Source organism: Aegilops tauschii, chromosome 6, assembly GCF_002575655.3.
Source record: "Aegilops tauschii subsp. strangulata cultivar AL8/78 chromosome 6, Aet v6.0, whole genome shotgun sequence".
In the NCBI taxonomy this organism is placed as follows: domain Eukaryota; kingdom Viridiplantae; phylum Streptophyta; class Magnoliopsida; order Poales; family Poaceae; genus Aegilops; species Aegilops tauschii.
This window is the reverse complement of record NC_053040.3, coordinates 403,652,916-403,667,295: the sequence shown is the minus strand read 5'-3', so window position 1 is coordinate 403,667,295 and position 14,380 is coordinate 403,652,916.

Here is a 14,380-nt window from a genome sequence, read left to right as displayed (position 1 = left end):
TTCTTCTTATGTTCTCCGCTAGATAAGAACTTTGGAGTGATTCTTCATCACACGTTGAGGGATGGTTATATGATCCAATTATATTAGCATTGTTGAGAGATTGTACTAGCGAAAGTATGGACCCTAGGCCTCATTTTCAAGAATTGCAATACCGTTTGTGCTCAATTTTTTTACTTGCTACCTTGTTGTTTTTTATTGTTCCTATTACAAAAATCAATATATACTATCATTACTACACTTTTATCACCATCTCTTCGCCGAACTAGTGCACCTATACAAATTACCATTGTATTTGGTATGTTGGGGACACAAGAGACTTTTTATTATTTGGTTGCAGGGTTGTTTGAGAGAGACTGTCTTCATCCTATGCCTCCCACGGATTGATAAACTTTAGGTCATCCACTTGAGGGAATATTTCTATTGTCCTACAAAACTCTGCGCTTGGAGGCCCAACACGAGTCTACAAGAACAAGTTGTGTAGTATACATCAAGCTCTTTTCTAGCGCCATTGCCGGGGAGGTGAGTGCTTGAAGGTATATCTTTAGATCTTGCAATTGAATCATTTAGTTTCTTGTTTTATCAGTAGTTTGGTTTATAAAAGAAAACTAAAAATGTAGTTGAGGTGGCCTCATATTGTTTGTCTTTATCATGTCTTTCGTGAAAATGATGGAAAGGAAAATTGTGCTCAATTGATAGAAGAAGAATTCAATAAAATGTTTGGCATAAAATCTTTGAATGATGAGCATGATTGCAATGTTGTTACTATATATGAATTCTTTGAATATCCATGATGCTAATGATATGCAAAGCCATAAGCTTGGGGATGCTATATTTGATGAAGATGATATTTTTACTCCCCCAAGTTTTGATGAGAAAATTTATTATGATGAAAGCATGCCTCCTATCTATGATGATTATGGTGATGACATGTATGCTATAAAGAATAAGGATAACCATGAAACTTGTCATCATGATTTTAGTTTTCAATCACATGATAGTTATTTTGTTGAATTTGGTCCCAGTACTATTCATGAGAATAAATTTGCTTATGTGCAGAGTAATAAAATTTCTATGCTTGTGTGTCATGAAAAGAATACTTTATGTGATAGTTATATTGTTGAATTCATTCATGATGCTACTGAAAATTATTATGAGAGAGGAACATGTGCTTCTACATATCTTAATAATATCAAGTTTCCTCTCTATGTGTTGAAAATTTTGAAGCTATGCTTGTTTTTCCTTCCTATGCTAGTTGATTCTTGTTCCCATAAGTTGTTTGCTCACAAAATCCCTATGCATAAGAAGTGGGTTAGACTTAAATGTGATAATCATGTGCTTCGTGATGCTCTCTTTGTGTTTCAATTCTTTACTTCTATGTGAGCATCATTGAAATCATCATGCCTAGCTAAAAAGGCATTAAAGAAAAGCGTTTGTTGGGAGACAACCCAATATTTCTACCTACTATTTTTTGTGTTCACATGATTATGCTACTGTAGTAATCATGTTTTATAGCTTTTGTTTCAATAAAGTGCCTAGTCAAGCCTCTGGGATAGTGTGGATGATAGTTGACTTGATTCTGTGCAAAAACAAAAACTTTTGCTTCCAGTAACAGAATTGTTCAAATTCATCGGAATGTGATAAAATTCTGCATTTTTTTACATATGATTGATATACTAATTGTCTACGTTGTCCTAATGTTTCAGAATTTTTGGAGTTACAGAAGTATGAATATTCTTGCATTCTTTACAGATTGTACTGTTTTGACATATTGCTGTTATTTTTGCATTGTTTGCATATGTTTGCTTGTTTAATGATTCTATTTGAGGATAGGAGTATTAAATATGCAGAGGTAGTTAGTATGAAATGTTAAATAATAATTTTAGTGATTTGCTACAGTAGAGAATGATAAGGTTTTTGCATTGATTTATACTAACTTATCTGACGAGTTCTTGTTGAGTTTTGTGTGGATGAAGTTTTTAAGATTTAGGGAAACCGTGGTATAAAAGGAATTAAGGAGACACAAAATCTCAAGCTTAGGGATGCCCAAGGCATCCCAAGATAATATTTTAAGAAGTCTCAAGCATCTAAGCTTGGGGATGCCCCGATAGGCATCCCACCTTTCTTCATCAACAATTATCGGTTAGTATCGGTTGAGCCTAAGTTTTTGCTTCTCCACATGATTTGTGTTATTCTTCGAATGTCATTTTTTTAGCTCGCTGTTTTAATAAAATACTTAGATCTGAAAGTTTTTAAATAAGAGAGAGTCCTCAAATGGCTACCCATTTACTTAACTACTCGCTTGATCTTCACTTATATCTTTTTGGACTAGTTTGTCATCTACTCTTGTGCTTCACTTATATCTGATAAACCACAAGTATAGCGGATCGTTTGAAGCCTTCTTTGATAAATAAGAGTGTCGAACCCAACGAGGAGCTAAAGGTAGAACAAATATTCCCTCAAGTTCTATCGACCACCGATACAACTCTACGCACACTTGACGTTTGCTTTGACTAAAACACGTATGAAACTATTTTGCAAGAACAAAACTACGAGTAATTTGAGAGAATAAAACTACAAATAAATTGCAAGGTAATAAAAGTGGATAGCTTTTATCAACAAGAAAGTCATTTGTCCCTAGGCAATTTTATATGAGGGAGAGGCATGAGCTAACATACTTTCTCTGCTCGGATCATATGCACTTATGATTGGAACTCTAGCAAGCATCCGCAACTACTAAAGATCATTAAGGTCATGAAAGCCAACAATAGCATTAAGTATCAAGTCCTCTTTACTCCCATACACCATAATCCACTTATCCCTGTTTAGGTTTATGTCACTCCCGCAACAAACAATAAGTGAATCATGAACATATCGCAACACCCTACAGCGAGGATCCCTCCGTTTGCGCGAGATGGAGGGCACCGTAGGACAGCACCATAAATAAAATATACACTCATACCAACCAAGATCACGATTAACCCATAGGACAAAACGGATCTACTCAAACATCATAGGATAACCATAGATAACTGGGAAATAATATATGGAGTTGAGCACCATGTTTAAGTAGAGATTACAGCGGGGAGAAGGGGTGTCACACCGCTGCATAGAGGGGGAGAAAGTGGGTGTTGACGGTACCAAGATTGTTGATGTAGATCGCTGTCACGATCCTTGCCCCGGCGGCACTCCGGCGCCACCGGGAGAGAGGGGGAGAGAGCCCCCCCTCCTTCTTCTTCTTCCTTGGCCTTCCCCTAGATGGGAGGAGAGTTCCCCCTCTGGTCCATGGCCTCCATGGCGGCGGAGGGGCGGGAGACCCTCCGAGATTGGATCTCCCTCTCTGTTCTCTTCTGTTTCACGTTCCCCAGATCTGGCCGAAAACTGTTTCTTATATTCCCGGAGATCCTTAACTCTGATTGCGCTGGGATTTTAACACGGTTTTTTCCAGATATAAGCTTCCTTGCGCCCAAAGTAGAGCTCCAACCAACGTTCGAGGAGGGCACAACCCACCACCACGCACCAGGGGCCTGGGGCGCGCCCTGGTGTCTTGTGGTCACTGTGGGCCTCCGTTTGTGTTGATTCCACCTCCCAAAATTCACAAATATTCCAAAATAATTCTCCATAAAATTTTATTGCATTTGGATTTCATTTGATATGGATATTCTGCGAAACAAAAACATGCAAAAAATAGGAACTGGCACTGGGCACTGGATCAATAGGTTAGTCCAATAAATCATATAAAATGTTGCCAAAAATATGTGAAAGTTGTATAATATTGGCATGGAACAATAAAAAATTATAGATACGACAGAGACGTTTCAATATCCTATGAGTAAATTGTTGAATGAATTGAATATCATGAAGTTGAAATTATATGTTCATATTATGCCTAGTAGTAGCTTCACATTGGGTTTAGAAAGTGAAATCTTTTGAAGCTTGACAATCACAATATTGGTCATACAAGCAATTCATGAATGATTAGTATAAGGAAGAGAACTTTCACATAAAATATATTATCGTGTACATCTTCTATGATTGTGAATACCCATTAATTATTTTCAAACTTGAGCAAATTAGTTGAAGTTGGACAAGGAAGACAACGTAATGAGTTATGGTTGTGTATATTTGCATAGAAGTTATATTGTCATGGATCCTCCAACATGTGGTGTTTCTCTAGGATCTTTGGCTAGCCAAAAATTCATACTAAGTAGAGATACTACTTGTGCATCCAAAAACCCTTAAACCCAGTTTTTTGGCATGAGTGTCCACCATACCTACCTATGGATTGAATAAGATCCTTCAAGTAAGTTTTCATCGGTGAATAAAGCAATAAAAATTGCTCCTAAATATGTTTGATCTTTTATTGTAAGGGAAAATTGAGCGTTGTACGAACTTGTGATGGCAAAGTAATAAAAAGCGACAGACTGCATAATAAAGGTTGCTATCATAAGGGGGCAATATAACGTGATGTTCCTTTGTATTAAGAGCTTGGGCATCCAAATAAAAAGTGCATGACAACCTCCGCTTCCCTCTGTGAAGGGCCTATCTTTTACTTTTCAGTATTTACTTTTATGCAAAGAGTCAATAGTATGAATTCTCATTTTAACCTCAATTATTCTCTAGTTGGCAAGCATCATGTGGTGGGGAAAGATCTAGGCACATATGACCAGTCAAATATATTTGATCATGAATTATTACTGTTGACAATTATCTCTATAATAAATGAGTTGGGAGGCGAAACAGTAAGCCCCTATATTTCTCTGTGTTCGATGGATATCATTTGTTCTAAGAATATGCTTTGAGTACTAGCAACATAGAAGATTATATGATGATTGAGTATGTGGAGCTCTTATTTAGACTCTGTTGAATAAGTTGAATTGGAATTGTTTGGTGACTAAGAATATAGGTTGTTGAGTTTCAAGAGAATTCATTGTTTGAACCTTTTTTTTGCGAGAAAACTTCCGATCTATTCATCTTCAATTATGGCAGTACAACGAACACTAGAAATAATAAAAAGTACATCCAGATCCGTAGACCACCTAGCGATGACTACAAGCACTTAAGCGAGCCGAAGGCGCGCCGCCGTCATCGCCCCTCCCTTGCCGGAGTCGGGCACAACTTGTTGTAGTAGACAGTCGGGAAGTCGTCGTGCTAAGGCCCCATAGGACCAGCGCACCAGAACAGCAACCGTCACCGATGAAGAATAACGTAGATCGAAAGGATCCACCGAAGACACACGAACATGGACGAACAACAACCAGATCCGAGCAAATCCACCGAGGATAGATCCGCCGGAGACACACCTCCACACGCCCACCAACGATGCTAGACGCACCATCGGAACGAGGGCTAGGCGGGGATACCTTTATTCCATCTTCAGGGAGCCAACGCCGTCTCGTCTTCCTGAGCAGGACACAAACCCTAACAAAACTCAAAGGAAGAACTAACAATGAAGCCCTCCCGCTAGCCCTTGCCAAGATCCACTGTGCCCCCATGTGAATTGTTTGAACCTTAACATGTGATTTGGTTGCTACTTTAACATGAGAAGTTTTCTGAGAAAGAATTGTTGTTATGATGTTAGGAAAAGTGATTGAAATTATCATCGATCAAACTTATGCACTTTGCTAGCATTCACACTTCACAAATTATTTCTTTTATCATTTGCCTACTCGAGAACGAGTAGGAATTAAGCTTGGGGATGCTGATACGTCTCCAACGTATCTATAATTTATGAAGTATTCATGTTGTTATATTATCATTCTTGAATGTTTTACAATTATTTAATAGCAACTTTATATCATTTTTTGGGACTAACCTATTGACATAGTGCCCAATGCCAGTTGCTGTTTTTTGCTTATTTTTACATCACAGAAAATCAATACCAAACGGAGTCCAAACGCAGCGGAACTTTTGGGAGAATTTTTATGGACCAAAAGATACAACTTGGGCCAAAGAAGTAACAGAGGGGCGCCCCGAGGGGGGCACAACCCAGCAGGGCGCGCCATGGTGGGTTGTGCCCACCTCGGTGGCCTCCCGCACCGCCTCTTCGCCCTATAAATTCCCAAATATTCCAAAAATCCTAGGGGAGTCGATAGATCAGAATTTCCGCTGCCGCAAGCCTCTATAGCCACGAAAAACCAATCTAGACCCCGTTCCGGCACTCCGCCGGAGGGGGACATCATCACCGGTGCCATCTTCATCATCCCTGCGACCACCATGATGAGGAGGGAGTAGTCCACCCTCGGGGCTGAGGGTTTGTACTAGTAGCTATGTGTTTAATCTCTCTCTCTCTCTCTCTCGTGTTCTTGAGATGTCACAATCTTGATGTATCGCGGGCTTTGTTAATATAGTTGGATCATATGGTGTTTTCCCCTCTCTATCTTGTTGTGATGAATTGAGTTTTCCCTTTGAGATTTCATTCTTATCGGATTGAATACTTTTATGGATTTGAGAGCACTTGATATATGTCTTGCATATGAATACCCGTGGTGACAATGGGGTATTATATAGATTCACCTGATATGTGTTTTGGCACTCAACTCGCGGATTCCCGAGGTGACATTGGGGTAATCTATGCATGGGGGTTGATGCACGTTCTCGTCTTTGTTTCTCCGGTAGAAATCTTGGGGCACTCTTTGAGGTTCTTTGTGTTGGATTGAGTATTATGAATATGAAATTGTTTGATGCATATCGTATAATCAAGTCACGGATACTCGCGGTGACATTGGAGTATCTAGGTGACATTAGAGTTGGTTGATGTGTATCATACGGTGTTATTTTAGTACGAACTCTTGGTTAGATCGATCGGAAAGAATAGCTTGGTGTTATTTTAGTAGGAACTTTAGGATAGATTGATCGGAAAGAATAGCTTTGAGATGGTTTCGTACCCTACAAACAATTTCTTCTTATGTTCTCCGCTAGATAAGAACTTTGGAGTGATTCTTTATCACACGTTGGGGGGTGGTTATATGATCCAATTATATTAGCATTCTTGAAAGATTGTACTAGCGAAAGTACGGACCCTAGGCCTCATTTTCAAGCATTGCAATACCGTTTGTGCTCACTTTTGTTACTTGCTACCTTGCTGTTTTTTATTGTTCCTATTACAAAAATCAATATCTACTATCATTACTACACTTCTATCACCATCTCTTCGCCGAACTAGTGCACCTATACAAATTACCATTGTATTTGGTGCGTTGGGGACACAAGAGACTTTTTATTATTTGGTTGCAGGGTTATTTGAGAGAGACCATCTTCATCGTACGCCTCCCACGGATTGATAAATCTTAGGTCATCCACTTGAGGGAATTTGCTACTGTCCTATAAAACTATGCGCTTGGAGGCCCAACACGGGTCTACAAGAACAAGTTGTGTAGTAGACATCAGAGTGCGCGTGCGGGCCAGAGGCGCGGGCACAAGCACCCACCGCTGGCTTCGTGCAAGAGTGGCCGGCGGGTGAAGGAGATGACGCGGGGCCGGCGCGGACTATGCTGGCCGGGCATCGCTGCGCGGGGGCTGGGAGGGTCCAGCTCTGGCATCCGTGCTGCGCCGGCACGAGAGGTGCGGCGACGCTCCAAATCCGGAGCTGTCGCCGGTCTCCGCCTTGGACCGCTCTAGCGCAATGCGGAGAGCCATCTCCTCCTCATAGTCGAACTCCGAGCCAGCGTCGTTGCCGGAGCTGCTCATGGTGGTGGATGGTATCGGAACCGAAAGGAGAGGATGCTGAAATTTGGGATGGGCTTTAGGCCCATATAGCAATTTTTGAAAATCTCTAAGGGCCCATGTGGGTTTATTAGCACTAGGTGGAGGTGGGAAGTTTAGTCCCACCCCGGAAGTGGAAGAGGAGTTGGACCTCCTTATAAGGGATTCTCTTCTACATGCTATTGGAGCTTGAGAATAGAAGAGGCCCTCGCGCACTCCTCCTCCACCGCCCGCCTCGCCACGCCACGCCACGCCTCGTCACGACACGACGCGGGTTGCGGGATTGAGGGATTGAGCCGAGCCGAGCTCACACCTACGCGCTTATTTTTGCCAGTCGCTAACGGAGAGTTTCTGACAGCTGGGCCACGATCTGAGACGTCGGATCATGGGCTGTCACGGACTCAGACGTAGGTCGAGCCCACGTCTCTCCACGCGGCTGCGCCTATATAAGTGTATGGTGTCTCCTAACCCTAGCCACCACGAACAGATCACATCTCCTCCACGCGCACGCCCACTGTCGTTCCTTTGCTGCTGCTGCCGCTGGTGAGTCCATCCCGTCCGCCGCGTACACAGTCGACGGGAGAGCAGGTCTCCGAAACCACGTCTCTCCGGTTCCTGTATAGGAGAGAGGCGAATAGGTTTTTGGGAAGCAACTACGCGACTGCTCACTGTTCGTCTACTTCCTCTACGTCCGTTTCGTCCTCATCATCACCATGTCCACCGACGCCGACCGTACTGCCGCCGAGAAAGCTGAAGCCGATAAGAAGGCTGCCGAGGATGCCGCTGCTGCTGTCACCGCCGCCAGGGCTTCTGCCTGGCCTACTGGAGGGTACAACACGTTTATCCCTCTCCTGATTATTTCCATATTAGCAGTACTAGCACTATGTGTAGATCTGTCTACTGTTTGCGTAGTATGTGCATGTTTAGTTGAGTATCAGTACGTTGTTAATTCTGCCATGCCATGCTAGTCATCTATTTGTGGATTAAATTAATCAAAAACTTTCCTATTTACTCAGCAATCCAAAAACCTATTATGTGTAGGAATTTTTCGGCAAGTGGCTTTGCCGCTGCGCTGAAACCGGATAAGTTTACCGGTACGTACTTTAAGCGTTGGCAGACTAAGACCACTTTATGGCTCACGGCTATGAACGTGTTCTGGGTCACCGGTGTCCCCACGAGAACGATTGCTCCTGAACAGGAGAAGGCGTTTAGGGAGGCCACCGTTGTGTTTCTCGGAGCAGTTCTTAGCGTGATCGGAGATAAACTGGTCGACGCATATTTACATGTGCCTGTCGCCAAGGACTTGTGGGAGGCGCTCAAATCTAAGTTCGGGGCCGCCGATGCCGGGAGTGAGATGTATATTATAGAGGAGTTCCATGATTACAAGATGGTTGAAAACCGTCCTGTGTTGGAGCAGGCTCATCAGATAATATGCATTGTTAAGGAGTTTGAGCTTCTTAAGTGCGAGTTATCAGGCAAGTTTGTCGCGGGCTGCATAATCGCTAAGCTCCCTAATTCCTGGAGGAACTTTGCCACCACTCTGAAACATCAGAGGCGTGAATTCTCTGTGGAGGATGTCATTGGCCATCTGAGTGTTGAGCAGAATTCGAGGGCAAAAGACTCACACAGAAAAGGGGCCGAAGGGACTTCTGTCGCCAACATGGTGAACCAGAAGAACTTCAACTCCCACAAGCCCAAGGGAAAGAACGGTGCCCAACACAATACCGACTTTAAGAAGAAGGGTAAGAAGACCTTCAAGAAGAATAAGAAGGATGAGGGCTGCTTTACTTGTGGTTCGGTTGAACATTGGGCCAACAAGTGCCCAAACAAGTACAAGAAGCCAGGACAGGACTCCAAGTCTGTCAACATGATTGTGGGCAACAATGAGAATGGTGCATCTAGGCACGGTAATTTATTTACTGTTTTTTCAGTGTTCAGCCCACCGATTGGTGGGTGGACACGGGTGCAGGTGTTCATGTGTGTGCTGACATTTCATTGTTTTCTTCTTACCAGGTCACAGGCCACGGGTCTGTATTGATGGGGAATGGCGCAAGTGCTTCTGTTCATGGTGTTGGCACGGTCGAACTGAAGTTTACTTCGGGAAGGATCGTGCAGCTGAAGAATGTGCAGCATGTCCCCGCCATCAAGAAGAACCTCGTTAGTGGCTCCCTTCTATGTAGAGAAGGGTTTAAGTTGGTTTTCGAGTCTAATAAATTAGTTGTTACGAAATATGGACTCTTTGTTGGAAAAAAGGTTATGAGAGCGTAGGGATGTTCCGCCTTTCCCTCGCAGGTTTTTTAATAAAGTCGTTAACCATATTCATTCGAATGTTAATGAATCTGAAGTTTGGCATTCACGTCTTTGTCACATTAGTCTCGGTGTTATGACGCGGCTAGCCAAGTTGGATTTAATCCCGAGTTTCACTTTAGCCAAAGGTTCTAAGTGCCTTTCATGTGTGCAAGCTAAGAAACCTCGCAAGCCTCACAAGGCCGCGGAGGAGAGACACTTGGCACCATTAGAACTCATACATTCTGATCTTTGTGAGATGAATGGTGTGTTGACTAAAGGTGGAAAGAAATACTTCATGACATTGATAGATGATTCCACTAGATATTGCTATGTGTATCTGTTAAATACTAAAGATGAGACTCTACACTAAATCTATAAGGCAGAAGTTGAGAATCAACTTGACAAGAAAATTAAACGAGTCCGATCAGATCGTGGTGGTGAGTACTTCTCGAGTGAGTTTGATTCTTTTTGTGCGGAACACGGCATTATTCATGAGAGTACGCCTCCCTATTCACCCCAGTCAAACGGGGTTGCCGGAATTGGTTAACGCCATGTTAGATACATCGGGTTTATCCAAGGCATGGTGGGGTAGGCTATATTGACGGCATGTCATGTCCTGAATAAAGTTCCGACAAAGGATAATGAGATCACTCCCTACGAGAAATGGGCGAAGAGAAGGACAACACTCTCGCACTTGCGTACTTGGGGCTGTTTGGCGAAAGTCAATGTGCCGATCCCCAAAAAGCGTAAGCTTGGACCCAAAACTGTGGACTGCGTTAATTTGGGCTACGCTAAGAACAGCGTTGGCTATAGATTTCTAGTAGTGAAATCTGAGGTACCTGGCTAGAAGGTCGGTACAATTATGGAGTCTAAGGATGCTACATTCTTCGAGGATATTTTTCCTATGAGAGATATGCAAAGCACTTCTAGACAGGAATCTGAGGAGACTCCTGAGCCTACCATTCCTATGGAATATTATGAACAAACACATGATGAAAATCCTGAGGAGGATGATGAAGAAACCCTTGGTAGGGGCAAGAGACAAAGGACTGCAAAGACCTTTGGTGATGATTTCTTCGTGTACCTCGTGGATGATACTCCCACTTCTATTTCAGAAGTGTATGCCTCTCCAGAAGCTGACTACTGGAAGGATGCGGTCCGTAGCGAGATGGATTCCATCATGGCTAACGGGACATGGGAGATCACTGAGCGTCCCTATGGTTGTAAACCATTGGGATGTAAGTGGGTGTTCAAAAAGAAGCTTAGGCCTGATGGTACGATTGAAAAGTACAAAGCTAGGCTTGTGGCCAAGGGCTATGACCAGAAAGAAGAGGAAGATTTCTTCGATATTTATTCACCTATGGCCAGACTGACCACCATTCGAGTATTACTCTCGTTGGCGGCCTCGCATGGTCTTCTCGTCCACCAAATGGATGTTAAGACAGCTTTTCTGAATGGAGAGCTAAACGAGGAAATCTACATGCAACAGCCAGAAGGCTTTGTGATAGATGGTCAGGAAAGAAAGGTGTGTAGGTTGCTAAAATCTTTATATGGCCTGAAACAAGCACCTAAGCAATGGCATGATAAGTTTAATACAACTTTGACATCTGTTGGCTTCATTGTTAATGAAGCTGACAAATGTGTATACTATCGCCATGGTGGGGGCGAAGGAGTTATACTGTGCTTGTATGTTGATGATGACATACTGATATTCGGAACCAACCTCAAAGTCATTGAGGAGGTCAAGTCGTTTCTGTCTCAGAACTTTGAGATGAAAGACCTTGGTGTGGCTGATGTTATCTTGAACATCAAGCTACTGAGAGATAATGAGGGTGGGATTACACTTCTGCAATCCCATTATGTTGAGAAGGTGTTGAGCCGTTTTGGATACTCGGACTGCAAACCATCTCAAACACCAAATGATCCTAGTGTGTTGGTTCGAAAGTTCGAAGGCACAACTAAGGATCAAATGAGATACTCTTAAATCATTGGTTCACTCATGTACCTAGCTAGCGCAACGAGGCCAGACATCGCGTTTGCAGTGAGCAAACTGAGCCGGTTTGTTTCCAACCCGGGTGATGTACATTGGCATGCTATTCAGAGAGTTATGCGCTATCTGAAGGGTACTATGAACTACGGACTTCACTATACGGGGTACCCGTCGGTACTTGAAGGGTATAGTGATGCGAATTGGATCTCTGATGCTGATGAGATGAAGGCCACGACTGGGTATATGTTTACTCTTGGAGGTGGCGCTGTTTCCTGGAAGTCTTGCAAGCAAACGATCTTAACGAGATCGACAATGGAAGCAGAATTAACAGCATTAGACACATCTGGTGTCGAAGCAGAATGGCTTCGAGATCTTTTGATGGACTTGTCATTGGTTGATAAACCGGTTCTGGCTATCCTTATGAACTATGACAATCAGACTGTCATCACCAAGGTGAAGAGTTCAAAGGACAACATGAAGTCCAACAAACACGTAAGAATGAGATTAAAAGTTGTCAGAAAATTAAAACTCCGGAGTGATAGCGTTGGAGTATGTCCATACGGCTAAGAATCTGGCAGATCCCTTTACAAAAGGGCTATCACGTGTTGTGATAGATAGTGCATTGAGGGAGATGGGTATGAGACCCACATGAGTTTCCATGGTGGTAACCCAACCTATGTGATCGGAGATCCTGTGAAGTAGGACTTGGGAAAACAAGCCAGTGGTGAACTGAGGAGAGTAACTATACTAACCCACTCCGTTGGAGATGTAATACTCTCGATTCTGTATGGTAGGATGACTACTGTCTTAATGTGTTCCAAAGCTTATGCAAGCAAGATGCTATCCTATAGGGCGATCTTTGGAGGAACACACCTATGTGAGCCCGGCTGCTGGTCACAGTCTATGAGATTGGGGTGATCTCTAGTAAGCTCATGAATAGCCAGGAGTGTGACTTATATGCTCCACCCGAGGGGTCAGCCTTCGGCAGCCTAGTACTAGTAAGACAAGTGGCGAAACTTCTTTACGCCAAACTGACAATTCAAGGCATAGTCCATTGTTCAGTTCTGAAGGAGTGTAGCTACTTGCTCTAGGTGAAGCTCAACCTTAACAGGTCTTCACTGAAATACTGGTATATCGAAACAGCAATTGGAACAGAGGACACAATGGGCCCTCGAGATCTGGTGGGGGATTTCTGAAATTTGGGATGGGCTTTAGGCCCATATAGCAATTTCTGAAAATCTCTAAGGGCCCATGTGGGTTTATTGGCACTAGGTGGAGGTGTGAAGCTTAGTCCCACCCCGGAAGTGGAAGAGGAGTTGGACCTCCTTATAAGGGATTCTCTTCTACATGTTATTGGAGCTTGAGACTAGAAGAGGCCCTCGCGCACTCCTCCTCCGCCGCCCACCTCGCCACGCCACGCCACGCCTCGTCACGACGCGACGCGGGTTGCGGGATTGAGCCGAGCCGAGCTCACACCTACGCGCTTATTTTTGCCAGTCGCTAACGGAGAGTTTCTGACAGCTGGGCCACGATCTGAGACATCGGATCGTGGGCTGTCACGGACTCAGACGTGGGTCGAGCCCACGTCTCTCCACGCGGCTGCGCCTAACGTGGGTTGAGCCCATGCGGCTGCGCCTAATGTGGGTCGAGCCCACGTCTCTCCACACGGCTGCGCCTATATAAGTGTAAGGTGTCTCCTAACCCTAGCCGCCACGAACAGATCACATCTGCTCCACGCGCACGCCCACCGTCGTTCCTTTGCTGCTGCTGCCGCCGGTGACTCCATCCCGTCCGCCGCGTACATGGTCGACGGGAGAGCGGGTCTCCGAAACCACGTCTCTCTCCGGATTGTACGGAGAGAGGCGAATTGGTTTTTGGGAAGCGACTACGCGACTGCTCGCTGTTCGTCTACTTCCTCTACGTCTGTTTCGTCCTCGTCATCACCATGTCCACCGACGCCGACCGTGTTGCCGCCGAGAAAGCTGAAGCCGACAAGAAGGCCGTCGAGGATGCCGCTGCTGCTGTCACCGCCGCCGGGGCTTCTGCCTGGCCTACTAGAGGGTATAACACGTTTATCCCTCTCCTGATTATTTCCATATTAGCAATACTAGCACTATGTGCAGATCTGTCTACTGTTTGCGTGGTACGTGCATGTTTAGTTGAGTATCAGTACGTTGTTAATTCTGTCAATGCCATGCTAGTCATCTATTTGTGGATTAAATTAATCGAAAAATTGCCTATTTACTCAGCAGAGGAGTGGATGGACGAAGCAAGAGATGGAGGGAGTGCGCTAGAGTTTGAGCTCGCCGCCCCGGATTAGGGTTTTTTGTGGGGTCCGTGGTGGGCCGGGCCTGTCAAGCGGACACGCCCGGGTGTGCTCGGGACGCCCCATATTTGGGC